Source organism: Montipora capricornis, chromosome 5, assembly GCF_036669925.1.
Source record: "Montipora capricornis isolate CH-2021 chromosome 5, ASM3666992v2, whole genome shotgun sequence".
In the NCBI taxonomy this organism is placed as follows: Eukaryota; Metazoa; Cnidaria; class Anthozoa; order Scleractinia; family Acroporidae; genus Montipora; species Montipora capricornis.
The window spans coordinates 18,613,945-18,628,466 of NC_090887.1; the positions used below are offsets into that span (position 1 = coordinate 18,613,945).

Below are 14,522 nucleotides of genomic sequence, written 5' to 3' on the forward strand. Positions count from 1 at the left end.
AGCTTTGAGAACTTTTCCCGCTGTTGATTTGAATGTTGAATGAAATTCAATCATTTGAAGAGACGCGTAATAGATGATCACGAAAACGACGGAAGAAAGAAATAAGATGAAACGAAGATTAATTGACAAAGGATTGTCATGTCGGACAATGAAGAGGAAAAACATAAATTACATCAGTTTGGACTTCAATTTTAATTAAGGTTAGAGTGAAAAGAATCCAAATTCGGAAGGCAGAGGCGGTACAACCTCACATAGTAAAGATCACATACCGAGGCTTACACCTAATGATCAAACGAACCCACATACGGAATTTGCTACCACTTCCAAAACAGCGTTGGTGGGAAGCTTCAGTTTTTTTCGTTTCATATTTATAATTATAAAAGTGTTTAAGGACAAAAGCCCTTTAACTATGCTTGTCAGGGAGCTCTTTATTTTACTTCCATCATCACTGTTTCGTGAGGAATGCTGCTCTTCAGAACAAAATTAAAATCGAATCAACGAGCAGGTGCGATTGCCCACGCACCTTCAATCTAACAACATCGATTATTCAACTTGTTTTAGGTTGCTAAAAGACTAAATATGTCATAGATATATTGCCTTGTTTTGATGTGTTTTATTCGTGATAGTTCAAACCGCAAAGAATTAAAAATGTTGATAAAGAATTTAGCAGGTGAATTGAAATACTGATATATTAAATCGTTCGCTAGCTACATGATTGTTAGTCGCCAGTACAACTGCTATCAGTTTTGATTTAATCGATCAGACTTCTCGAACGTCGCATTTTGCGATGTCTGAATGGTTTTCTACTGAGCTAGCCATATGACTACTGAGTTGCAGTCGCAATTATGGAGCCATCATAGTTTTCATTGAATCAGATCATTGAAAGAAGAACACCTAAAGATTTGAAAAGGGTGAAAACGACATCATTCTCATTATAAGGTCATTGTTAACCTTTTTCATCTCTCTACTTGTTGCTGAAAACGTGTGAAACATCCCAATCAATTTCCAATTGAGTGTGAGTTAATTACTTCTAGTGAAAACACAAAAAGAGACTGTTTGGCTTCCGGGCACATTCAAATAAGGCAAAACAAACTGGGAAGCGTGGTTATAACAAACAAAAGATAAAAAGAAACACGATAGGCTCTGTCCATCGCGGATGCACCTGTTAGCCTCTGGAGAAAATTTAAAGTATGATCAAGCCCTTTCAAAGATTGTTAAGAAAAAAGACGAAAGGTCAGTTTGGGAGCAAAGAACAGTCAAGCACATCTGTCAAGGTGCACAGATCCAGCAAGGTAAAGAATTATAGGGGATGGAATTTTGTACGCTATGTAAGGCCAAAAAAGGGGAAAGTCATAGACATATTTGACGTGAAAATTCATGCAAGCCGTATTTAAAAGCATGCAATAAAATACAAACCATATAAGCCACGTAAAACAACGATGTATGCACGTCAGGTTAATATAGGGTAAGTCAAGCAAATTCTGCTCTTAAAAAGGAAAGATAAGGTTAAGTTAACTTCTTTGAAAAAGCAAGAAACATTATGCAGAGAATCCATGTACATGTAACAGCATTGACTGTTAGCCATTTAAACTAAGTATTTTAAGTTTCCACTTCTATCTAAAACAAGGCATGTCGTTAGAAGCCATTTAAAAGCAAAATCTTAAGCCATTCGCAAGGGGGGTTATGTCACGCCATACCACAAGATTTCGCTTATCATTGGAGACCCAAACATAATCATTAGGTTTGTTTATTTAAGACTTTGTTACCTTACTAAGATTATTTGCTGCTATCGACTGTTGTAACGGATGGCAAAAGGGTGACACCAGACTTGTAATTCAAAAGCATTGGCCAAAAATCTAACAACAGTAGATGTTCCTTGAAAAATTTGTTTCAAATCTTGCTGTTAATTTAATTTGAAGGAATATTTTGCTTGTCAAAAAACGTAGTATGCCTTAGTCTGAATGATGATATTATATTAATAGTGTTGGCCAACTGCAAGATCCCCATTTAAAGCGGCGTTGACGGTGTAAGCCAGTCATTTATAAGCCATTTGACAGACACTAGTGAAACCGACTTTGTAGACCTTTCCAGGCTCCTTAAAAGACACCTTGTCTGGGTTTTCTTTTTTTTTATTAATAACTTGAAAAACATTTAGATCAGGATTCGATTAAGAGTCGTTCTTTGTACTTGCGTTAACGTTTTGAGACAAATTATTACAAAGATAACCAATCACACAAAGTAAACTTAGCTGACATTGTTATTATATTCTAGGCCCTCATTTCTTCTTTCTGAAACATAAACTTTATACATTTTTTATTCGTACAAAATATTCATTTCCCGTTTCAAGTTTAAATAACGCATGACGTAAGTAAAATAAGGTCCTTTTAACATTTTTTTTCAAAAAAGTAGCTATTCTATTAACTTTATGACTAACTGGAGATGAGAGAAATGGAAAAAGGCAAAGATTATCTTTCACGGATCGGAGTTCTAGATCTTTTCCTTTTTCATTTCTTTTGAGTTCAATTTTGGTGCATAACTAAATGTTATCATCTAAATTGATTTTTAACGTCTTTTTTTTCATTTGCTATCTTTAAATTTATATCTTGGCTGAGGTTTTAAAAGAAATCATGATTCCATTTTGATCAATACCTGCAGATATTTACACAATATAAAGAATACATTTTCTAATATCCAAAGCGTCTTTTAGCATGGAAGTAGAGCTCTGAGTTTGCGAATCGCGGCTTCCAACAGCAATTTGAAACTCCTAAGGTCCAATTGCGATTCTAGTGACGACTGCTGTCTCATATTGTGAAATCAACCTCCTAGCTCTTTACAAATGCTGTCTCTCCGGAAAGATAAAGGAAAGGGCCATTCAACAAATAATTCAAATAGACCCTTCTCCAAAATGGCGGCAACGGATTTGAATGAGTTAAAATTGAACTGAATGAAAAACTGATACCAGAAATAGAAAGAGCACCTTTACTTTAGTGACCCTGCAAAGTTTCAGCGTATTAAGTGTTAAATCAGCTGAGAAAATGTAAGCTGCAATTTGACACATTTACAGACGTTTGTATGACTGGGGGTAGATGCCATACCCCCCAATCATACAAATTGTAGTTTTCTGCGTTTCACGGTTGACCACCATTTTGACAGTTGCCATAGTATTGCAGATCAGAAATAAGCCGGAGGGACTGGATGAAGTAAAGTCACTCTACACTGACTGTGCTGCTGTGCGGTTCTTGTATTTGCTCAAGTTTTATTTATTATCTATTACTTATATGAGTGTTACTGTGTAGTACAAGTTTTCAACCCCTCTCCCTCGGGGTTGTTTGTAATGCCTGACGCTGCATTCGGGAGGGATCAGGTTTGCTCCCAAAGGGGGTTTTTCCTGGCGGGCAGCAGGCAGTAAGCTATAATGTGGCAAGCAATGTTAACTGATGACTGTTTTTCTTTTTTTCAATAAAAACGGGGCTGTTGTTCAACGTAGGCCGGGCCAAGTGTTAACCCAGTGCAGCAGTCAGTTCCCTATTTACAAATGAATAGCCATCTTATTGTGTGTTGGTTCAAATGGAGAATTAGAGAAAACCGTCTGTACTGAAATGTTTCCGCATTTTTCAACTTACATTTTCTCAGCTGATATTACACCTGATATGCCGAAAATTTGCATTGTTACTAAAGAAAAGGTGCTTTTTCTATTTCTGGTATTAGCTTTTAATTTTAACTTATTTGAATTTTGGGCCGCCATTTTGGAGAAGGGCCTATAATGTAGTGATAATATATATGCACAAATCTTAAGAGTATTCCTTAACGGTTGCTTAGAACACAATTTCCCTTAAATTGCAATTTATGTATACTTCCACTGGCCTTCAAATGACATTGCTAAATTGATCTTTATCCAGAAAGCGATGGTTGCAGATAAATTAAATTTAATCGAGCCACAACAATATGCTCCATTTCGACAATTTAAACCCTTGCAGTGATGGCTTACAACGTTACAGCTCGGAAAAGTCGAGAAGAGCATCCGAAGAGTATCCGAACTGGTAATCGGAAGGTCGTAGGTTCTACTCCTGCGAAGAAGCATTCGGGTTTTTTCCGACTATCCTCGAGTCAACTTCGAAAAATAAATCTCTTCATTGTTTGGTGGCCGGGTAAATCTGAATTGAAAATCTGAAATTCCAGTGTCGACAGTTGTGCAGCATGGCAAAAACCTGAAAACAACTATTAACGGTCATGTTTTTTCAGCTGTCGTTAACGAAATGTGCAACATTCAGCTATTTCACCGAGAATGCTGAGGCCTCAGCCTAACTAGGAGAAGACCTTAAAAAAAATAGAGTCTGGGCGACCGTTCGATTTAACTCGTAAGAGGAATTAATATATGTTTGAAGAAAACCTTTTGAGGAGTGTACATATCAAAGCATCTGCAGCAACCATGAATTGCTAATTAGAAAAAAAACAGATTTACTTTCAGTTGTAGTTATTGAGCTAAAAATATGAGTTTAGTTATTTGACTACTTTAAAAGTTGTTCGCTGCATGTAGTTGGTCTAGTTGGAAATCGTAGTTGTATAAGAAGTTCAGTACAGTTGTCACATTCAGTTTTAGCTGTAGCTTTTAGTTTTCTGTAGCTTTTAAATCCTAAGTTAAGAATTGAAGTTGTATTTGTGTATTACACTAATTAGTTCACTTTAATTTACAAGATATGATTAAAATCAAAGAAAATCGAAGAGAAAACTTTTGGTGTCGAAACGAAAGTACGCAATGCTCTTTCGTTCCCTTTGTAATCTGAGTCGATTGAAAGCAGAATAATATCAATAATCGTTGAAATCAATCAAAATCAAAATATCGAAGAAAAGCCAAAACAATTTCCATTACTAATTTGACAAAAGCACTCAAGCTCTAAAGAGCCTTGCCATCCACTTATATCATGCCATAAACATCTCACATTTGCGACACGAGCAGTGGGTTGATCCTAAAATGCTAAGGATAAAGACAGCAAAAGCCATTAAAAGGAAATCCCTTCTGGCACCACATTAAATTATGACAAGACAAAAATCTGCTTTCTAAGGCTCACAAAATGAACTGGATGGAAGCATCGATTTGTATGAGGACATGCACTGTAGTATAATTAACAATGATATCGTTGAGTGAAGACACGCTTTCTCATCTGTGTAAATTGTTGCCATAGGGGTTAAGTAGGGTGTGGGCTGATCGCACGGAAAGATTTCTTGGGTTAATTCTTCATTTCTGGTTTGATATCTCTCCAGAGTGGTACTTGACATGACGACACAAAAAAAAAAAAACAGGCGTCATTAAGTCCAGCATTTCTAAAAACTCCCCCGCTTTGTTGAAATATGACTTTTTTGCTTACTTGGACTCTTAAATCATAATATTTTTTCGAAGATATCATCTTATGATCATAAACATGACATCGGGAACTTGAATATAGAGACGGTCAGTAGGTGGATTTAGTGTCCAACCGTGAGAATAATCAAACTACGGCTGTGGACCGGGGCTAATCGAACAGTCGAGATTGCTCGAATTATGCACAAATGAGCTGGTTATGTATTAATTTCAATCCTTTGGCCTTCAAGTAGAGCAATAGTTACTAGTTACCATTAGCTCCGACGAAGGGCTATACGCGAAATCTCGCTCGCGTTTGATAAAACCAAGTTTTCGTGTTTTGCACTCCTACTGATGAAGCAAACCACACTGAATTTTTTTAGAAACTAACTCCATCGTGCGTGTTTGGTTACTAGTGTCCGCACAACTGTGATATAAAAGTCCTTTCCCGTTTTTTAAAATGTCGAGATCCCTGATATAAATGCTACTAAATACAACTAAGCGATGGCCACTTTTCACTCCCGACACCATGTAGTAATATTCAGTTTTAGGAGCCTTTTAATCTGGCAAGTTCGATATCGTGGGATCTCAAATCGTTTTTACTATTAATTTAGGAGAAAATGTAACTCTATTTTAGCACTACTGAGAAGACTAAAAATGTCTTTGTTAAAAAAGGCAAAATAGTGAAAAAGAAAGAAAGAAGAAATGGGTTGGATCAGCTGATTGAACTTGAGACTAACAAAGGGAAGTGGGTGGGTTGGAGTCCCCGCAAGCCTCTTGAATACAATTTAACCCTAACACCAAGGCAGGAGATTCATTTTCAGCGGCTGAAAATGTAAGTCCTGCCTTGGTGATTATATCAACTAGTAGACATCTTAGTCTTCAGGTAATTTCGGACTTTTGGGACCACAGTAATTGACACTTAATCATGTGGCGACCCACACTGAAGGTATTTTTGTCATCTGCAGCTACATGCAGGAATAAGGAGAGAGAAAAGGGGATGAACTGAATATTGAAAAAAAAAGAGCCACTTTTCGAACATCAGCACAACATTTAAGGATAATGACACAACATAACTAAAATCCCCATCAAAAGTAATGTCCTTCTCAGGCTACTGCGAGAAGTTTTCGACCAAGGCGACCTCCCTGCAAGTGTGGTTCTAGTTCATATTTAAAGGTATAAATGATGAATGTCATCGAATAAAATAACCAAAACTTTTCTCTTGTTAGATATTAAATGTGACATAAACGTGAGGTAAAAAGAATTTCCCGACAAGTCGGCATGAAAACTGACCGACGCGGTTTACTACTGACAACTTAATTTTCAGCAATGAATTAAGAAATCACGATTTTAACTTCACCCTAAAAAGTTATGCATGCGACCTAAGAAAGAGGCGGCAGGGGTTGTTGCATAAAATGAGATGAAACAGTAATTACTCATATAGTCATGCATATACCTTCTGATCACCTCTCAACAGAGCTAAACTTTGACGGGTTGGTTTGCGTCAACTGGTTGCTGAGAATTTGTCTTGCAGCGATTTTTATTTAAGTGAGACTTCGTCAGCACCAAGATTAAAACATGATCAAAATCTTGAAAAACCATTCCTGTGTCTTAAAATGAGAAGCAATTTTTCTTCGGCCGGATGCATTACAAAATGTCATTTGCGTTATGAAAGAAATGTCGTATTTTTTGACGTCTAGACGAACAAAGAAAACTCGTATTTACATCCTTTTTGTCCTCTCATACTGTCAATGATAAGATATATTCCAGGGGATTTGCGTAAAAGCTTCCTTTGTCGTTAAAACATCATAACATTTGTGGTTCTTAATGCGCTCTTGTCTCGTGAACACAAGAACACAGACAGGTCTCCACTTGGGTAGATCTAAAGACTTGACACGAAGAATGTGTTAGCCTTTCCTGAGGTGGTAGAGTGACAAAGCCAAGAAATATAAGGTACTACAAACTAATGCCAAAGGCATTTGTCCTTTTAGAGTTCCGGTTCTTTCCATTTAGGATATGTTCTTACTTTTCGTTGCTAAATCTTTACGAAAACCCTCAACAATCCATTTTTATTTCCAACCAAACAAACTCAATTTTTAACAAGTCTCTACGGAGCGTCCAGGTATGAACACCAGCTTCGAATTTTTTTCATGAATGCCCGTTGCATCCTTGTTGATAAACTTATGATTTCAATTCATTTACCAATATAATTAAAATTGAACAAAAAGAAAAACACAGACGTGAAATACTGATGACAATGACGGATATGCTCTTTGTTACAAAAGAAGCGTAATAAACCTTGCGAGCTCAGTCTTCGAGTTGATTATCCGCTTAAAGCAAAAGTATCACTGAAAGACCCTTAAAACTCCACATGTTGAATATTCAACCATTTTGCAGGAAAAGGTCTGAAAGGTCGCAGCTTTTCTCTGGAGAGAATTGATAATTTCTCTTTCACGGTTTTGGTAATTACAGTGCCATCCAGATTTTTTTTCATTTGATTAATTTACAACACATCGTTTCATGATTTTAGCATCATCACGATTGTGGAGAATTTTACTTTAAGAACATTAAAACGTTCAAAGTTCTTTCCCTTTGAAAATTGATAGCAGATCAAGTCTTTTATCGAAGCAAATGTGCATGCCTTCCTGATTTCACTAGTAATCTTTAGTTTTAAAAGAAAAAAGTAAAGCTGAGTGTCATACAAAAAATACAAAAAATGTCGTAATTAGTCCCTGTTGTTCCTCCAATCCCCTTTTTGCTGTCCTCTTTGGCTTTCCAGCACCATTTTCACAACCTGCTTCCCAGGACCTCTCCCTTAGCTTATGGGCCGGGGAGCCAAGGCAGAGGTCCTGGGAATGATGTTTCTTCACAAAGCGATGTCTCAGTTTTCCACTGGCCGCGGCACGTGAGCATCTGAATTAAGAACAGCTGATTTTTGCATTTTTTTCTCGGTATTCAATAAGCAAATCAATATCTTTAATAGTGGGCGATTTTTGTTTTCAAACCTGACTCGGCCCTCACTGAAACTGAAGATTAAACCACCATTGGCTAAATTAATTTGTAAAGTTTCATTATCATAAACGTCCAGTAATTTCCTCTAGCTACAAAATTTATCGTTTCTAATGTTTGCCGACCTTTTAGATCATTTATATCTCTATTTCTTTTCTGCACCCCCATAAACATTTTCATTCGTTCTCCTTGCAGTGTTAATTGACAACCGCCCTTCCTGCGTAGCGGTGAATTGGAATTATTGAGTGAGTCACTCTTATTCTGTTGTAATCTGAGGATCCTTACTGATAAGTCCAATGGTTTCTATCAAGGCTTCGTCGGCGGTCGCAATTTCCTGTACTGTCTCTTTTATTTTCCCTTTGACATACACTTTGTGGAAAATTATAATAGACATTGCTTTTAGAGTGTCGTAAAACAAATTAAAACAGATTCCACAGTAATTACTTCGACCAATCACAGCAGGTACAAACAGCGCAATGAACCAATCCAAATTCGTAGAAATTCCATGAAACTTGCTCAAAGCGCGAGAAAAATTGCGCGTGCAAGTCGCAATTGGTTTTGCTTTTCCTTTTTATTGGTTGATAAACTGGCGCGAGATTTTTAAACCAATCACTAAAGCGTAGCAATTGCAATCGCGTAATTACTTTCGACAGTCAATTGAAGACAGCTCTAATATATAGCAAGAAAAGATAACTTTGGTATTGTTCAAATTTTTAATACTACCAGCCCTGCCTCTTATCCAGACCTCTCTCAGGTTATGCAAATTACCACCGTAACCTGCTATTTCAACATGTCTGATATCTTCTCTAAAATTAACGATTATCGTTAATTTTTAATTGTCTTTGAATTTGCTATTATCGTTAGTTTAGGACACTGTGTCCCAGGACTTGTGGTAAAAGAGAAAATAAGGAAAATAAAAGTCATATCAGTGGACTGGATTTGAAGTCGAAGTTTCAACTCTTTAGGAACCGCATTTTGCTTGAAGTCTCGAATGCTTAAAATTATGTAACATCAGCTGTATCTTCAAATAAAGGCGAAAAAATCCGAGTCAAGAAGTGTTCCTTAAACTTAAATAAGACAAACGCTAACGTTATTATATTGTTAAATGTATAGTTGACGCAAATACTAACCAGGACAGAAGCTAATTATTTTCAGCAGGAGCCGATACAACGTAATCAAATCTACGTTGTATCGGCTCTTGCTGAAAATATTTAGCTTCTCAACTTGTAATTACACCGATCAGATCAAGCCACTGATCCAACGTACACCGATAGGAAGATTGTCCACGATTGCTTCAAAACCCTTAATAGGACACTTCGTGATTCTTAGCAAAACAGAGCCTGCATCTCCTGGACATACTAATGGGGAGTCTGGGATACTTTTTAGTGACGAAAATCGTTTAAAGGGGCGATTTAGACAGTACGATTTTTTGCTTACGAGTTTCGCTTACAACTAGCAGTACATCATTGCTTGCGGCCATTTACATGTTCACTTCTCGTGACGGTCTGTTGTAGGGGTCTCCCAGGTCTGATTTATACGACACAATAATTTCTGTTGAAGTCGCAGCTTAAAGTAAGCTAGCCGTGGCGTAGGCTTGACGCATACGGAAGTCGCAAGCAAAAACCGCACCGTCTAAATTGCCGTGTAACCACCCTTACGTTCAGTATTCAGTTCTTACGTTCAGTATTCAGTTCTTCCCAGAGCAGTTAACCTCTGCCAGCTGTCGCCCGATTTAACCCTAAACTTATCGTTTCCACAGAACCATGAAACCTGCAAAGAAGTTGTTTCCTCAGATTTCACTACTGCTGATCACCTTATTAGCCTGCTACACGATGGTGACTGCAAATACCAGTGAATGCAAACCAAGGCTACATCAGGTCGACGTGAAAGTGGTTGGCTGCATCAAGAGGACAGTGCCTTTATATCAATGTACAGGAACCTGTTCATCAGAGGACAGCCTCAACAGGAGAGTATGCCGGTGTTGCAAGCCAGTCAAGTCGACTAAAGTACAAATAGAAATTTTTTGCACAAAAGGAGATAGCGATTTCTATGTGCACACCCATGAAGTGCAGGAACACAGCCATTGTACATGTTCGAGATGTTTACTCCACTGAAAAATTGCAACTTAAATTACAAAATCAACGATACTACCTTGTCAAAAAGAAACCTTTAAGGGTATTCTGTCATTTCGAAATCAGTTAACAGTTATAGTGACGACAACTGAAAGTCGATGACCAATTAAAAGAGTATTCCTATATTTATTTTAACACAATTTACATATTCAAATTTTGCTTAAAGGAAGCTTATTTCTTTCAGTTAATTACTACCCAAGTAAAGTAATAAAATTTTAAACTGAATCTATGCCCATGGTATACCGCTTCAAATGTTCTTTATTAAATCCTGATCATGCGAACAGGAGATGATCTCAGGTATTCATTTGGTGGTCTAGTTTTCGAGAAATTCTTGATTCAGATATCTGATCCCTCAAAAGGAAGTTTCAGTAATAAACTTTTCATCACCCTTTTGTTTTTTGTTAATAATACATCCGACTGATAAGCAAGTCAATATAATAAGAAAATCATCGTTATAATTCCTTTTAAGAAAACTATCGATTTCTATTCAGTGCAATCGAGTTTTCATGATACACTACAATGGACTTGTTTTCACGAGCGGTTTTTCAGGTCGCTTAGCGAGTGACAACCGAAAGTTCCGTGAAAACAATTCCTTTTTCAACTCGCTTAAAGTTAAGCAAGTCGGCAAATTTCAATAGAATTCTCATTAAATTTAAGCCACCAAACCAGGTAGCTTAAGCGAGTTGGCAATTACTTTCCGGCCAATGAGGAATCGTTTGCGGTTATTCAAATAGGTGTGCCATTTTATTATTTTTATTATTGTATTGGCACGTGTTCTTCCCTCATTTAATCTTATCCGTGAAAACAAGTATCATTTTTATGTCGCTTAACGAAGTGTGCAAACAAACCACTTTCTAATTTCAGGAATGTTAAGCGAGACAACGGCTGTCGTGAAAACACGGCCCGCCAATGATAAAGAGAATCTTTGCTCCCATTTTGTTTCATTAAAATACGAGTTTGCTCATAGAAGGCAGAAGGCATCATGTTATTTACAAATTACTTTAAAATGTAAAAGGTCGAAAAGGAAATGAAATTTTACTATGACTGCAAAATTCTCGCGCGCTCATTGGCTAATTTTTATTATCAATAAGCGGACAGACGCAAATTTAAGCGATATTGACGAGATATTGGTCGCGTCAGCTTGAAGAAAATTGAAGTTTCTCTCATTTTTGTCTAGCGTTCTTATCGTGTTTTGACTTATTTTTGACCCCTCTGCCTTTTTGTTATTGTAAAAGACAAATTGATGTCAGTTTTTCATGGGTCTTTCCTGTTATTGACAATGAATTTCGTCATAACATTGTCATTGCAGTCTGCGGATCCACAGCTACTTTGAAAATGTTATGACGAAATTCATGATCAATAACAGGACAGACGCATGAAAAACTGACATCAATTTGTTAACTTGATAACGAGCCAGTTATTAGCCATTGAAAACTGATCAATTCTGGGGGAGCAAAGGCGCGCCAACGTTGGGAAAAATGAAAAACTGACATCAATTTGTTAACTTGATAACGAGCCACTTATTAGCCATTGAAAACTGATCAATTCTGGGGGAGCAAAGGCGCGCCAACGTTCCCATACATTCATCGTAAAATGTCGAATTTCAGTTCAAAGCATCATTACAGATCTGGTATATCCGGTTCAAATTTTCCGAGATAGCTCATTATGCAACGCACTTTGAAATACTCAGTAGTTTATTTCCGGCTGAGTCATTATGTACGTAAAGCATGATACATGGCCCAAGCGGCCCAGTCTTCGACCAAGAGGCGATTGCGATGTCCTTCAAGACCTTCAAGTCCACCAAGACCACACAAGGGGAACTTATTTTATCAAACACGTTTGTACGCGCCCGCGTTTTCATAGTACGTAATATCTCGTAGTTTCACGTGATTCGGAAACGCCACCAGATCCCAACGCGCCAATCAGACTGACTAGAGTACTGGGTCATAGTATAGGCTACAAGGGACCTGGAGCCCGTTTCCCGAAAGTCCCGAAAACGTTTCGGGCCCGAAAAGCCATTTGTGAAACTGCCAACCGCTTGTTTTGGAAAGCCGATCTTTTAACATGTTTTCAAGCTAACTGAAAGAAACAAGTCTGTGAAGTTTGACGACTTAAATCCTCCCCGTTCTTGACATGATACAGAAGAAATTGTGACACCCGAAAATTACCCGTAAAGTCTCGCGACTTTCGAGAAACGGGCCCCAGGGACGGAAAAAGGCGCAGGGCCCTGCTAGGAACACGTACTGCGCATGCTCCGTGCGATGCGATTTTAGAGGATTTAGTGGCTGTTAAACATCCAAGTTATTTACAGCCAGAAAAGCAAACGCAAACAACAGATAAGATAAATTTTCTCTGCAAATTTTTGTAACTCATTTTTTCCAATCTTCATTTTCTGAGTGCTCATGAATAGTGTAAAGAGCCCATATGATAAAATGCTCATTTAGTGAGTTTAGGGTCGGGCCAGACAGGAAAATATTTGGCCCTCCCACTCAGTCAAGAAGTACATAGTATTCCGGGACAAAACTGGTGTTGAAGTGAGAGTAAAGAGTAACGCGACACTTCGTGACGCTTATTGAAGTGCACGTGCGTTTCTGGACGTGTCTGGCGCGAGGCATCTGCATGAGTACGAGAACAAAGCAAAAATAGACACAAAGATACCGTCACGGCTTTTGTCGCCAGAACTTGTAACTCATTTATTTTCTTTCGTTTCTAGCTCGAGCAAATAGAACAAATCAGCTAAATCAATGTTGCACCCAATTCAAATTTCCCATTCCCGGGGTTGAGATTCTTTGTGTATTGTTTTTGCATTATAATGTAGCATTCACATTTAAATGATATGAAAATACCTGGAACAAAAGGTTTTATTCCCAAAGGGTTTGAATTGGGTACAACATTGAGTTAGCCGATTAGGTCTATTCAAGTAATTGCTTTTTAGTAAATATGTATATAACCATCACAATCAGCTTTTGGAGAGAAGAAAAAATAGCGTCGAAAATGCCCTCCTATTTCATTTGTGGGTAAAACTGAGGCACTACAGTAATTACAACTGTCGTAGCATTGCAATTGTAACCTCATTGGTGATAAGTTTACAAAAAGGTTTATCTCTAACTCTTGATACATCAAATGATTGGTTTATATTTTTTTTTGATCCACCTTAAAAACAAGACAATGTCCATTCCACTTTAACCAAAAATCGTGGCTAAGAGTTCATATGGGATAGAAATCTAGCACTTCACGTTACACTACACTCTTTTCAGTTAATTCTGTTTAAGATATAAGTGCTACACGGCCAACGTTTGTATAAACGTAACCTTTCCTTGTACTTGTACACGTTCATTGCCGTGACTTTAACATCTTCAGTTCCCTCGGCCTGCTCCCGTCTGACCTTGTAGCTCAGTCGGTAGAGCGGCGGAGATCTAAGCCGAAGATCGTGGGTTCAATTCCCAACCTGGTCAGAGTTTTTCTCTGTCCTTGTGTGGGCCCAGTTCCATCAGTAGGGCTAACGCTCACATGGTTCATATGGGATAGAAATCTAGCACTTCACGTTACACTACACTCTCTTCAGTTAGGAGTTCTTGAGACACCTTCAATAACTTGAGCGGAAAAACCGATTCAATTAAAGATGTGCCTTATATTTTATAATACTTCCCCTCATAGCGGCCTCTCAAGGGAAGGGGGAGAGGATTATACCCGTGTGTTACCTCAGAAACCGCTCGTGCATTATTGACTTCATTGTCCCAATAATTGTGTCCGAGATCGTAAGTTTAAAAAATCAAGAATTCACGCATGCGCGGTATAATTACTGTTGCGAATTAAATTGTGAACAAAACTAATTCCAAGACTGGGTAGTACGCTTTCACTTTGTTTGACGTGCAATGACTCCCGGCGATTTAAAAGTCATCTCTGGAAGAGAAAGAGCTTCGAGTTTCATTTCGAAAGCTGTGGATCTTAATGTGTCCCTGGCTTGTTTAGGTCCATGTAGTCACTTTTCTTAAAGCGATCACTGATGTTTGTAAACTCCACCCTTGGTCATCCTATTTGCT

General features: G+C 37.8%; 2 long non-coding RNA genes across 4 annotated transcripts in view; one reads left to right on the top strand and one right to left on the bottom strand.

Moving 5' to 3' along the window:
• LOC138049771 (uncharacterized) overlaps positions 1–6,955 on the bottom strand; it is a 10,621-nt gene extending 3,666 nt beyond the window's left edge. Inside the window, exons 1-2 of the long non-coding RNA XR_011132441.1 lie at positions 6,795–6,955; positions 1–20 (exon numbers count right to left, since the gene is read on the bottom strand). The exon at positions 1–20 is cut by the window's left edge and continues 103 nt beyond it. This is a non-coding gene — a long non-coding RNA (uncharacterized lncRNA). The remainder of the gene's footprint in view (positions 21–6,794) is intronic.
• LOC138049772 (uncharacterized) lies at positions 688–10,704 on the top strand. 3 transcript variants are annotated; one of them, XR_011132443.1, is made up of 3 exons: positions 7,120–7,291; positions 8,543–8,592; positions 10,107–10,704. It is a non-coding gene; the product is annotated as an uncharacterized lncRNA (long non-coding RNA). The 3 variants fall into 3 exon arrangements; XR_011132442.1 differs by lacking the exons at positions 7,120–7,291; positions 8,543–8,592 and adding an exon at positions 688–1,292; XR_011132444.1 differs by lacking the exon at positions 8,543–8,592 and having other exon boundaries at positions 7,106–7,291.
• Positions 10,705–14,522: the final 3,818 nt, after the last annotated feature.